This window comes from Vespula pensylvanica, chromosome 12 (assembly GCF_014466175.1).
Source record: "Vespula pensylvanica isolate Volc-1 chromosome 12, ASM1446617v1, whole genome shotgun sequence".
NCBI classification, from domain to species: Eukaryota; Metazoa; Arthropoda; class Insecta; order Hymenoptera; family Vespidae; genus Vespula; species Vespula pensylvanica.
The window spans coordinates 2,679,118-2,692,922 of NC_057696.1; the positions used below are offsets into that span (position 1 = coordinate 2,679,118).

Below are 13,805 nucleotides of genomic sequence, written 5' to 3' on the forward strand. Positions count from 1 at the left end.
CGTGATACTACAGTAATGGACGTCGATTCTAACCTTTTGTTAAAATTCTCCTTCTTTTCGACAAATTTTTTTATTTTCATTCTCTCTCTCTCTATATATACATCTATCTAACTATTTATTTATCTATCTATTTATCTATCAATCAATCAATCAATCAATCTATCTATCTATCTACTTATTTATTCATCTATCTATTAATCCACTTAATTATTAACATTTGTTTTTATTTAAATTCAATCTCACGAACCTCCTCGTCTCGAATTATTTTCTCATCAACGAAATCTAGTCTGATATCGTAGGGACCATACAATTTGGCAACTTGTATTTTTTTTCCTGTAGTATCCCTAGTTTCATATTTCCAAAATTTAATGATATTATTTAATTTCATCTTTAACCATGATGTTTCATTATCAGCATCCGATAATATCCATTCGTGCATATTTTTCCTCGAAGATATCGCCGATCTTGTTAACTTAAACATTGCACTAATTATTTTTATAACTTATAAATTGTAATTTGTATGCATTTATTCATATATATATATATATATTCTTTTTTTTTTTATTTCTTTCTATCGTTATGGAAACACGTTATTTCAAAGTTTATATTCGATCTAGGCAACGTAATGCCGATGACCACCTCTTCCCTGTCCCTTCCCTCTCGTGCCCTATCCTCCCTCCGTTGCTATGCACTTCGTTCGACCTTCTCCCACTTCCTGACATCCCTATAAGGTTGTTTATCCATTCTCTCTGCATTTGGCATTTACTAGTCGGTATTTAACCCTCCTTTCCTTCGTTCCTTCATGAAAACATTATTCCAAGTAAATATATAAATATAAATATAAATATATATATATATATATATATATATGTATGTATGTATGTATGTATGAATATATGTATATAGATAAATGGTTGAATTAGTAATATGAGTAGAATGTTTTAGAGATTATATTATATAGCCCATTAGTTGTGCCTCTCATTCTCTCTCTTTTTCTCTTTCTTTCCATCTATTCCTGTTTTGCATATTGTATGTAAAAGGAAACACCATAAAGAGAAACATAGATAGATAGAGAGAGAGAGAGAGAGAGAGAGAGAGAGATTTTATGCTCTTCACATCATGATTTCCTGATCATGTGAGGCCAAACGTTGCGACTCTCGGTGACTTCTAAGATGGCTTCCATCACGTCGTCTCTCTCTCTCTCTCTCTCTCTCTCTCTTTCTTTCTATTTTATATATATACATATATTTGTTTTTTGTTAATACATTTCTTGTATTTGTATAAAAAATTAAGTTTAAACAGGTTTTAAATGATAGGATTTTTTAATCTATTTTTTTATTACTTTGTCGATATTAGAAATAGAAAGAGGAAGAGAGAGAGAGAGAGTGAGAGAGAGAGAGAGAAAGGGAAAGCAAAGAATAAAAAATGATCTACATATTTCAAAATAAATGACAACATTAAATAAACAATAATCGATCACTTATGATTGCAATATTTTATGTATCTATTTATTTTTCAATTAATATATTAATACATATTACATATGATAAAGATAAAAAGCGATATAAAGAATTATTATTAATTACTATTTATTATTCATTATTAATTAATTATATAGTTTAGTTATTATTATTGATAGAGCTGTCGCACGTGATTGTTAAAAGACATACGAGTATTTTGTTCTTTCTGTTTTATTTTATTTTAAACAGTTAGTTGGTATTATTGATAGAGCTCTCGCGCGTGACTCTTCATAGATTTTTTTATTTTATTTTCTTGCAACTAGTCAGTTGGTATTATTGATAGTGCCGTCACGTGACACTCTCTTCACGGAGATTATACATATACCAACACATTTTTCTACAATCCTAGGATAACGAGATGGTATTCCTTCTAACCTCGTCGACACTCTCTCTCTCTTTCCATCTCTCTCTCTCTCTTTCTCTCTCTCTCTCTCTCTCTCTCTCTCTCTCTCTCTTTCTTTTACACCATACTAAAAGAAGATACTCGAAAGCTTTTATAACAAACGAATCGATAGAATTGTCGATCTCTTCGTTTCATGTTACCCTATTTCATGGTATTCTAAGTTTGGTATCAGATGGCGACCGTTGATGGACAAGGAACCTAATCGAATCTTACACAAAAAAAATTGACACGAAAAAGAACAAGAAGAAGTAGTAGAAAGCAGTAATAGCAATAGTAGTAGTAGTAGTAGTAGTAGTAGTAGTAGTAGTAGTAGAGTAGTAGTGTAGCTTCATTCTGTAATTTGTAATCGAAGGATTCTCGAGCTCGAATATATACGTGTATGTTTCGTGGCTTTGTATTTCACGTCTTGCCTCTGTAATTTCGTGGATTCCTGTTCCTTCAGACTAGGTAGATGCTTTCAAAATCATTCGAGCGGCAAATCTTCACCCTATGTGTTTACTTTCTATCTTAAGAGATCGAAGTTTGCCATTAGATTCAATTTAGAATGTTGACGATATTCTTCTGATGTTATTGTCATTAACACTATATTACCAATATCATCACATATATATATATATATATATATATATATATATATATATATTCATCTTCGATCGATCAATTATTATTGTTTCTTATCGATCTAGTAAATAAGCGTTAATTATTATAAGAAATCAATTGATCACAGATCAATAATTTTAATAGAGAAAAAATAACACAATAAAACCTATATATGGCGATAATAAAAAAGAAATATCATCTACATGCACATAAAAAAAAAAGAATATATATATTTAATCGTCTAAGTTTTTCAATTTGAGGATACGTAAGTAAGTACTCACGTATATCGTTTTAGATTTAGGTAAGACATAGATTGGTTTATAAAAAAAAAGGAAAAAGATATTAGCGTTTCCCGTAGGATTGATAAAGATCTCGAAACGTTTCTTTCTATACTTTCCTGATCGAAGGTGTATCGCATTACACGTGACTGTAGTCTTTCGTCTCTTTCAACGGCCGAGCCAATGAGAGAAGAAAAAAGAGAAAAAGAAAAAGATATATAAACATATATATATATATATATATATATTTATATTTATATATATATATAGAGAGAGAGAGTATAAGTTGAAAGTTGTATTAAAACAAAATCAAAGCTCACAACGGATTGCCGTGAAATTAGCATATTAATAAGAAAACCGGCGACAACGGTCAGGATAACAGGACGAAAACGAATATATCGTTTAGTTTGACCTCGAAGGATACAACCTTTATCGATCTCCTCGAATCCTCTGCATTCCTGATTACCAAGTCTCCGCATTTAGAACTCAATGGAGCGAAACTAATTGCCTAACGTTACGAACTTTACGAACTTCTAAAGGCCGGATCCTTTAGTTAGGTTAGCGACTTTCGCCATTGTTATCGAATCCATTCGTCGAAATAATTGTATGTACCTGCGTCTGCTACCTAATGTGCCTGAAACTTTTTCAGCTTTCATCGCGAATGAAAGAAGGAGTTCTTCCTGTTTTTAATCTCCCATTGTAATTCTCTTTACTATTGTAGAAAGTTTTGATTTCTAATGGGTGTCGAATTAAATGGTAATAATCGTTCGAGAGAGAAATTTTAACGAGTCTTTATTCTTTTTTTCTTGTTCATTGTTTTTTGTTCTAATTGATATTACGTGATATATCGATAATACGTAATATGTTATAGATGAATTTATAAATTAACGTCGGGATACGAAGAAATAGACATTTTTATATATTATTCGGATTTAGAGGAATAATGATGGAACTAATCATTCAAAAATACTTTACAAAACTATGTAGAATTTAGAGAATTTTCTTAAGTCACCTCTTAAAATTTTCTGTTATCCTCATCGTCAAGGTATCGTTTTTTTTAATTACAAACAACAAAAAATATTTCTTTCCTCCTTTTATCAAGTTTTAAAGATTAAGCTTGGATTATTCATAGCTTTGACATTATTATCGAATTTCATGGTAAATCATATCGAATCCTTTTTAATCTTTAGCATTGAAAGAACTTTATAACCTATGTATGGTTTTCTTTTTTCTTTTCTCTCTCTCTCTTTCTCTCTCTCCCTCTGCATCTCCACCTCTATTCTATCTCTCTTTTTTCCCTTCTCTCCCTCTTTTTTCTCTTTCTCCTTCTTTTTCTGCTCCCATAAATTTAGTAGATCTCGTGATTTATAGGTGAATAAAATATACTCATATCTGTAAACGAAGTAACTTATTTAGTTACTTACACAGGTCGAAATGGTGAAAATGGCGAACGGTGCCATATTACATGCGCAGTGTAAACAACTCCGTTACATCGGCATAACAGGAGAATAAAAGGAACGAGGAGGTTAAACGGGGATAAGAAACTTTACCAAACCAAAGAAATATATTATCATAAAGGAAAAATACATAATAAATAGATATAACTCGTATCTATTTATTCATCCATTTATCTATCTATCTATGTATATATTACATATATAATAGCAAGTCAAAATGAAATATATAAAAAGAGAAGTTCGCAGGTAAACGAAATTAAAAGCTCGAGAAATTCAGTTATGTTAATTTCCTTCGAAAATAAAACAATACCAAAAAATGATAAAAGCAAGCAAAAGAAAAAAAGGAATTAGAATATACTTTCTAACAGGTAGAATTTTTCTAATCGATGCTAACGAAATATCTTTAATTTTCCAAAGGGTCGATATTTATTTCAATAACTTATAATTAAAATTAAAATAAAGGTTTGATTAAAAATTGCCAAAGAATGAGACAAAGAGAAAGAGATAGAAAGAGTGAGATAAAGGATGTGTCTTTGAAGATTTTTGATAATATATACGCACATACAATTTACATATATATCTACATACATACATACATACATACATACCATATAACCATAAAACAAACTTGTCTCCAACACTAAACTTCTATTAACCCTAATCACTTATTAACCCTAATCATAAGAATGAATCGAATCAAACCGAAGAAAGAACTTACTTACGAATCGAGTTGATTACCAGCGTTCAACGATTGGACATGGTGGGAGTAATGTTCAGCCCTTTTAAGGGTCGGTCCAGTACAAGACTCAACCCAAGCACAAGAAGGAAAGAAAGAGAGATAAAAAGGAAAGAGAGAGAAACAGTAAATATATATATATATATATCGAGAAAGATAGAGAGAGAGAGAGAGAGAGAGAGAGAGAGAAAGAGAGAGAAAGAATCTCATCAAAGACTCTTGAAAGAGAGAAAAAGAGAGAGAACGAAGAGGTCGAAACATAAAGGAGAGAATATATCCAAGGCCAAAGTAAGCTCCATTGGTCTCCTGCGATCCTGTTGAAAATGCGTGGGCGCGGTCTCCCCGAGGGCTGGCCTCGGCCAACGAAGGTCGCACCCTTTTTCGACTGGCGCACGTATCTGACCCTTTCGGCCAGCCTCGCGGCCACTACTCGTCGTGGCCTCCTAAAAGCGAAGAGACGTACATTCGCTCTCTCTCTCTTTCTTTCTCTCTTTCTCCATATATATATTTATGTATATATATCTCTATCTTCTCTCTATCTCTCTCTCGCTTTCCTTTTATCATCTCTTCTCTCCCTCTCTCTCTCTCTTTCTTTCTCATAGTCCCTTTCGACCTCCCAGCCGCCCCCCCACTATTACCCGATCCTCCCGTTGCCAGCCTCTCGATACACTCTCTGGACCAGTCGCAGCATCCGAGCACATTCCCTTCTTCCCAACAGAGATTTCGCTGGAGGCAGCATCAAAAGAGAGAGATAGAAAGAGAAAGAGAGAGAGAGCAAGAGAGAGAAAGAGAGAGAGAGAGAGAGTATGCCTGTGAATTCGGTAACCCAGACGCATGCTCCTGCTGCGAACCCCCTTCATTGATTCCTAACTGTGCTATAGTGTTACGCGAAAGAGAGAGAAAGAGGGAGAGAAAGAGAGGGAGAGAGAGAGAAAGATAGATAGACTTCTGCTTGGTTGTTCTCTCCCTTCTACTTGCGATTCATCTCTGATCCTCCTCTTGCTTCACCACGCATGCCAAAAACAGCCTTCGTCGTCCGTAGGCACAGCCTACAGCAATAGGGTGCAACCTCGTGTCAATGTCATTCTTTAATTCTTTAGTTACTTACGTTAGAGTAGGATTTATATAGTGACATATCTATCGATCAATACACGTTATTATTTTCTCTCTTTTCTTTTTTTTTTTTCTTTTTGCCTTTTTTCTCGTTGTTCTTCTTTTCTTCTTTTTTTTTTTCATTTGCTATTCTATCTTCAAATTTCGTCTGAAGAAAAAAAAAAAAAAAGAAAAGGATGGAAATTCATTCGACACGTTACGATCAACGCGATTAAACTTATTCCGATATAATTTTTTTTGTGCTTTAATCATTATTATAAATTATTATTATAAGTGATAATATTATTATAAATTAATTAATAAACAATTTGTTTGTTTATAGGATTTACGAGAGAGCTAACGTAGGAGGGATATAATTATGGATCGATTTAGGAATTAGAACAGAAATCTTATTTGATACATCTTACCATGCTACATCTTATCGTATCATTGATTTATGAAAATTTGGAGATATTGGCCAAAGGTATAATACTTATATTTCTTTATTATTCGTTACTGGTATCTATCTAAAAGTATAGTTTTATTATATACTAAGATTGAAATTATTTGTCACAAGTACTCAAAGTTTTACAAGGAAGAATAATTATGGATCATTCTGAAATAATATTGATCTATATGGTGTTATAGAATATATATACATATATATATATTGGTGTAAATTATATATGGTGTTATAGAATGAATGAGTGAGTGAGAGAGAGAGAGAGAGAGAGAGAGAGAGAGAGAGAGAGAGAGAGAGAGAATAGGTTAGCTGGTCGTTCTCTCCCTTCTACACTCGTTTTACTACGCATGCCAAAAACAGGCTGAGTTTAGGCACAACCTACGGTAATACAGTAGGGTGCAACCTCGTGCTAGTTTTTTATTCTTTAATATCTTTAATACCTTAAGGGTTGACCAAAGAAAGGATTGATCAATATCTTCTTCTTCTTTTTTTTTTCTTCAGATCTTATAAAAAGTACATACATACATATCTATATTTATATTAATCTATAAAACTATCAACACACGATATTATTCTACTATACTTTTATCTTTATCACAGAACGATATCTTTGCTCGAGATAATTATAATAACAATAGATCACTGTTATCATGAATCAGAAAATATTAAACGACAATATATCTTACTAAGTAAAGATATTAAATTTTATAATTGACGTTAGAGAAATCCGAATTCTATCGGATTTCTAATAGTTTTAAGAATAGGATCTCATCAGAGAGATTCCATTTTATCGGATGAAATTGTATTAATCCACAGAAAAAAAAGAAGAGAGAAAAGATTAATAGACAATATGACATTCTCGCACCTGGTATACTTTTACCAAAATCGTACCTATAGATTCATCATCCCTATAGAAAGCATACGCACATACGTATACATATATTTACGCACACACACGCACATATATATCATATCTGTTCATATATATACATATATATATGTATGATCACGTATAACAGTGATGAAGAAACAGAACGATAGAATTCCTTGAGGTTCCTGTGATCCTATTCGAAGAGCGGGGGCGGCTCCCGCGGAGGGCAGGCCGTCAAACTCGCGGGGCGGAACCCCAAGCTGAAGAGGCGGTACGGAAACGTTGTGCCTGTCCAGTCGCCGAATTTGAAAAAGGTTTAGGCTCGAGAGAGAATATATCTATGTAGATGAGTTCCTAAGTTACGATTTTAACGGACTATTCCATTTGCTCGTACCAAGTAGATTTTCTTCAGAAATCATTCTTAGATTGACTTATTGGTTTCTTGCAAGAGTGAATGAAAGAGAGAGAGAGAGAGAGAGAGAGAGAGAGAGAGAGAGAGAGAGAGAGAGAATGAGGGAGAAAGAGAAAGAGAAATGGAAAGTCGAGTCTCTGGGCTGGATGGAAACGCCCAGAGGATAGTTTTGTCCTCGTTCCACTAACTGTACATATATATGTGTTTATAGGTATGTATGTATGTGATGTAAATCAATTTGTTAGGATTTGTGTGCGTGTTGTATATGTGTGTGTGTGTGTATATATATATATATATATATATATATATATACATAGAGAGAGAGAGAGATTCATATATGATAAAAAGAGAATTGTTATATTTTATTTATTAATATTTATTGTTCAGAATGATTGAGAATGTTATATTGATATTTTTATTAAAATGTTATGTCATAACTTGTTTGCTTTGCTATTGGTGATAATATTAAGGAAGATTCTTTTTTAAGATTTTTTTGAAGATTCATATATATTCATGATATATATTTATATGATAAATATATACTTTAGATATGTATATGTGTATATATTTATTAATTTTTTTTTTTTTTTTTAGAATGATTTAGGATATTAGAAGTTTCTTTGTCGTTGCTCTTTCATTCACGACGAAGAGAATCGCGAGCAATTTTTATGAGGGGGAAAAAAAAAAAGAAAGATAATGTAATCATTAAGAAAAATAAAAATAATAATGTTCTAAAGTGAATAGATATAATAAATAATATAGAAATATAATGGATATAATAACAACAAATATAATAGACGCAGTATTGTAATATTTATAGTAACGACGTTACGATAAAAAATTATATTAAAATTATTTAATATATATATATATATATATATATATATATATTTTGTTTAGAATTAAATCAAACTAAAGATTAGAAATGTGTTTCTATCGAAATAAAAAATGATTGGAGTAAGGAATAAAGTTCGAAGAGAAATGAGATTAAATGGCGGCATAATTGGCAACGATAGGAACCATCCCTCTCAAGTATGAATTCTCCACCCTAACGACGAAACTCCTCTTCTCCTTTAGATTTATGCAGTCGATTCGACGAGGTACATATCCCCTGTTTGGTCGAACCAACGAAATCAGTTCTCAACCACGTTACCACCCCTTTCAGTGAATCCCCATTGAGGTTAACCGAACCACCTCTGAAAGCTCCATGACATCCTAATCTACTTGTTTACTTTACTTTATTGTCTATCATCTGGATAATGTCGTATCTTGATAAACATGTTCTCTTTTTCTTTTTCTTTTTCTTTTTCTTTCCTTTTCTTTCCGTTTTCTTTCCTTTTTATTTAACTTTTCTATTAAAGCCATCGTCGACAAAAGACAACCACGTGGTTATACCAGGAGATCTATGTATAAACAAAGATATGTTATCCTACCACTTTTGTCCAGCTTCCAACCAACGATAGTTCACTTTTCTCTTATCATAACATCCTGTTACTATCCAACTAAAAGACGGTTTCATTCATCGACATTTTATCTCTGTTCAGACCAAGAGAAGAGACATAGCCATCATATTCTTGTTTTTTCTTCATTTTCTCTCTTTCTCTTTTTTTTTTTTTTTTTTTCTTTTCTTTTTATGTATTTCACATTGACATATATCATCGTAAGATTATATCAAGTTGATCATATTTTATAGGTGCAAAGTATCTGGATATTATGAATGCTCCTTGAGATCATAATGTCCATGAACCTGCATATACATACATAGAGGTATATAAGTAGACACATAATCTCGAAATTATCATTTTTATTTCATTGATATCTTATAATAATATCAGATTATATCGATCAATTTATACAGTTAAATTTCTAAGTATTATGAATACTTACTAGGTATTACTGAATTCTATGTAATGTTTATTTATGCTTATATATGTATATATAATAATATATATATATAGGCATAGGAAGTAATCTCATCAAATTACAATAGAGATAATGATCAGAAGGTATTAGTCCAACGCATGATGCGTACGTATGAATATTAATTACATCGCAGGTGACATTGTTCAGGCATACATGGACGTTGAGGAGGTTTCCGGAGTATGTTCGTGAGTATGCTTTGCTAAATTTTACTTCGGCTTATACATGACTAATAAATACATATATTTAGTAATGATAAGCATGATCAAGTTTGAAGAAATATTTCTTTTTTATATTTATTAATTATTTTATTATGTATATATATCCATATATATTAAAGAAAAAATTTATATAAGTATTAAAAAATATATGTAGGTATGTATAAATATGACAAAATTTAATTATATATTGTTATTTATATATACATGTATATGCCTACATACATTTATTTATTATATACATTAATGATTATAAATTCAATTATACATACACACACACACATATATATATATATATATAATATCTAATCGTTCATAGAATTGTTAATAGAAAATGAGAAATGAAAACAGAAAATAATATTCGTATTATTATAATTATTATTCTCTAAGTGTGTATATTTCTCCTACTGATGATCTCATGTAATTTAACTTTTTGCATTGTTTTATAGAAAACGAGCATTCGAGAGATTTCGCCGAGAGACTTCCTGAATCGTGATTCACTTCCGGGCCGAGGTTAATATTAAACGTACGATCTCTTCCGGTTTCCCAGCACGATCACTACTACGATCGTGATCACGATCACCTTTGTCATCCTCGACACTCTTACATCATACTTCCGCTTTCCAATGTTCTTAGAATAATTTAGTATAGTCGATTGAAATAATAAGATAAGACGATTAATTTAATCTCTTTTTTATTATAATAACCATAATTAATCATAAACAATTAATAATTAATTTTCACAGATAAAATTAATCTCTTTTTCTTTTTTCTTGTCTTTTGATTTCTTTTTTTATTACCGTATAATACGTATATATATATATATATATATATATAGCTAATTGTTTGACGTTTAATAAATGGAAATACGATGATGTCGATGATCGAAGAAAATAATGACGGTATTTCAAATAAGTAATTAATAATTGATAATTTATAATTAACTTCACAGATCAATACAACCTTCGATGTATTCTTTGATTTCAATTAAAATTGTTTATCAATGAACGTCTTTTAATAGATAGAAATTTTAAGAGGTCAATGACCGAAGAAAAGAATGGCAGGGATTCTAATACCAAAACGTATAAGGAAAATTATTTTAAGAATTCCTCGATCAGATGTTACCCTGTGAGAAAAGCGTGGGTGGAATCCCAACGAGGTAAATCCTTGCGTTTCAACCCTTAGGAATTTGAGCCTTTTTCTCTCTTCTCTCTCTCTCTCTCTCTCTCTCTCTCTCTCTCTCTCTCTCTCTGCCGCTTTCTTTCTCCTTCTCTTTCCTTTATCTCTCTCTTGCGTTCTCTCTCTTAACATTTATCCTATAATTTTTTATTATTTTTTATTACACAAACCTACTTTATTATTTATGTCCATTTTTATTTCCATATTTTGTATTATAATAATCTTTTTTCTAAAGTTTTGTCGATCAACAATATTAAATTATTATTTATTCTCTATATATAAATTTATGATTTACTTTATATAATTTATGTGTACACATATACACATACATAAACGCATACAGTAATATATAAGTTTGATATATAATTTTCATAAATTATATTTTAAATTATAATAATTTGAATACAATTTTATATTAGATTGTTTGTAACCCTTACAATCTACCTACGTATCTACCTATCTCTATATCTGTCCATCTATATATATATATATCTATCTGTCTGTCCTTTACTTTTCTGACGAGCCGAACAAGAACCGACAATTTCCGACGAGTTTTGCTTCGATCAGAGAAGCATGATATCGACTATAGAATCAACAGGTAATATAAAAGCGCTGCCGCCATCTTGTTAAAGCAGCCCAACCGACTACCAATTCACGATACAGTAAAAGAGAAACAGAGAGAGAGAGAGAGAGATAGAGACAGACAGACAGACAGAAAGAGAGAGAGAGAGAGAGAGAGAAGAGAAAAGCTTTCTCGTCGAGGATGCTTGCCTGCTTCGAATATGTGAATATATTTTATTCAACCCTTTCCCTCGGGTTTAGGATTAAATTATTCTTGTCAAAGGGTTCTCACTTCGATCCCTTTTAGAATCATCCCAACCAAACTACAGAAATGCGTTCGATAATAAAAAAGAAGGAAAGCAAAGGAGAGAGAAAGAAATTGAGAAATGAGAATGCAAGAGAGATAGGAATAGAATGAAAGAGATAGAGAGAGAATGAGAGAGATAGAAAGAGATGAATTGGCTTTCTCTTACTATTTTTTGTAATTTTTAATACCATCGAAACTAAACAAATACTAAAGGGAGGGCGGAGTTCAAGAATAAAAAAAGAGAGAAAAGAAAAAAGAATGGAGAAATGAGGGTGGGAAAGAGAGAGAAAGTGTACTAATTAATAGGCTTTCTTTCAAGGACCATTATATAGATAATTGTTTGACTTTCCCTCAAGGATCTATCAAAATCATTTTGATCTATTGTTGCAATGATCATTTAACCATATAATTATTATATTGTTATTATATTAAATATAAACTGTGACACATTGATTTATTGTCACTCGTTGCAGGTTTTGTGCGTGAAGAATATACAAGTTATGCTAAAGAATACACAAGTGGAACAGTATAAATTGCAGATAACAAAATTATTGTTATTATTATTATTAATATCGTCGTTGTTGTTGTTGTTGTTATCATTATTATTATTATTATTATTATTATTAATATTATTAATATTATTACTATTATTATTTATTTAATATCTTATATTTAATTATTCAACAAAGTGAATAAATATATAGTGACAAATTTATAATAAAAATTTATTTATTTTTCAGATATGCAATCATTTCTACCAACAGTACTGAACTACCAACATGAAATTTCAAGCAACTACTCGATACTTCCTGTTAGCCTGTGATCGAGGGATCAAACCAATAGACTACCGATAGCCCTTTCAATTATTTGAACGATCGGCTCGAACCAGTTTCTTACATACTAAGTATATACATATATTTCTCTTTCTTTTATTTTTTATTTATTCGATTTGTTTGTAATCATGTATATATATATATATACACACACACACACACACACCATATATAGGTAAATAGGTATATAGTATCGCTCATGCGTGTGTTTGTGTATGTATATATGGATTATATATGTGAATGTAGGTCAAAGTTTCTTTTATTTTTTTTTTATTTATTTATTTTTTTTTTTTTAATCCTTGCAGATAACTCCACGACCAACCTCCTTTGTCGATATTCTTGCCTGTTACACGCTCGCTTTATGATACCATTGATCTGACTTATTCAAATATCTCGTGAAAATTTAATTATTCGTTAAGAAGGGGAATCAATTTTTTATTATAAGTCAGATTCGAATTCCATAAAATCAATTAGTTCGTCTTATTTTTTTTTATTCGTCTTTTTTTTCTATAAGAATTGTTTCTTCGAAGAAAAAGAAAAATTTATTTAACAATACGATTTATTATTATTACTTATTTTTATTATTTATTATTACTTATTTCAAAATTGCTTGATATAAAAATGAAATATTATTAATATTATAATTCTGTTTACTTAATATATAGTATATATATATTTGATAATATTTATATATATTTATTATAATATATATTTAATATAATATTAGAGTATATTCTATATAATATATTATAGCATATAGTATTAATAATAATGAAAATAATTTAAAGAACCTACAGAAATATACATGTACATAAAAATGAATATACACATTATATATATATATATATATATATATATATATATATATATATATAAAGTAAATACTTAATTTCTACTTTGAAATTGTCTCGTTAAAAATGGCGGCTACAGGTAGCCATTAGAGTCACCGACCAAT

At 30.5% G+C, this 13,805-nt stretch overlaps 1 long non-coding RNA gene across 2 annotated transcripts; it reads left to right on the forward strand.

Annotated features, from left to right (window-relative positions):
* Positions 1-10,259: 10,259 nt before the first annotated feature.
* Positions 10,260-12,559, forward strand: LOC122633580. Of its 2 annotated transcripts, none has more exons than XR_006328148.1 (3): positions 10,260-10,483; positions 10,992-11,129; positions 12,491-12,559. It is a non-coding gene; the product is annotated as an uncharacterized LOC122633580 (long non-coding RNA). The 2 variants fall into 2 exon arrangements; XR_006328147.1 differs by having other exon boundaries at positions 10,261-10,496.
* Positions 12,560-13,805: the final 1,246 nt, after the last annotated feature.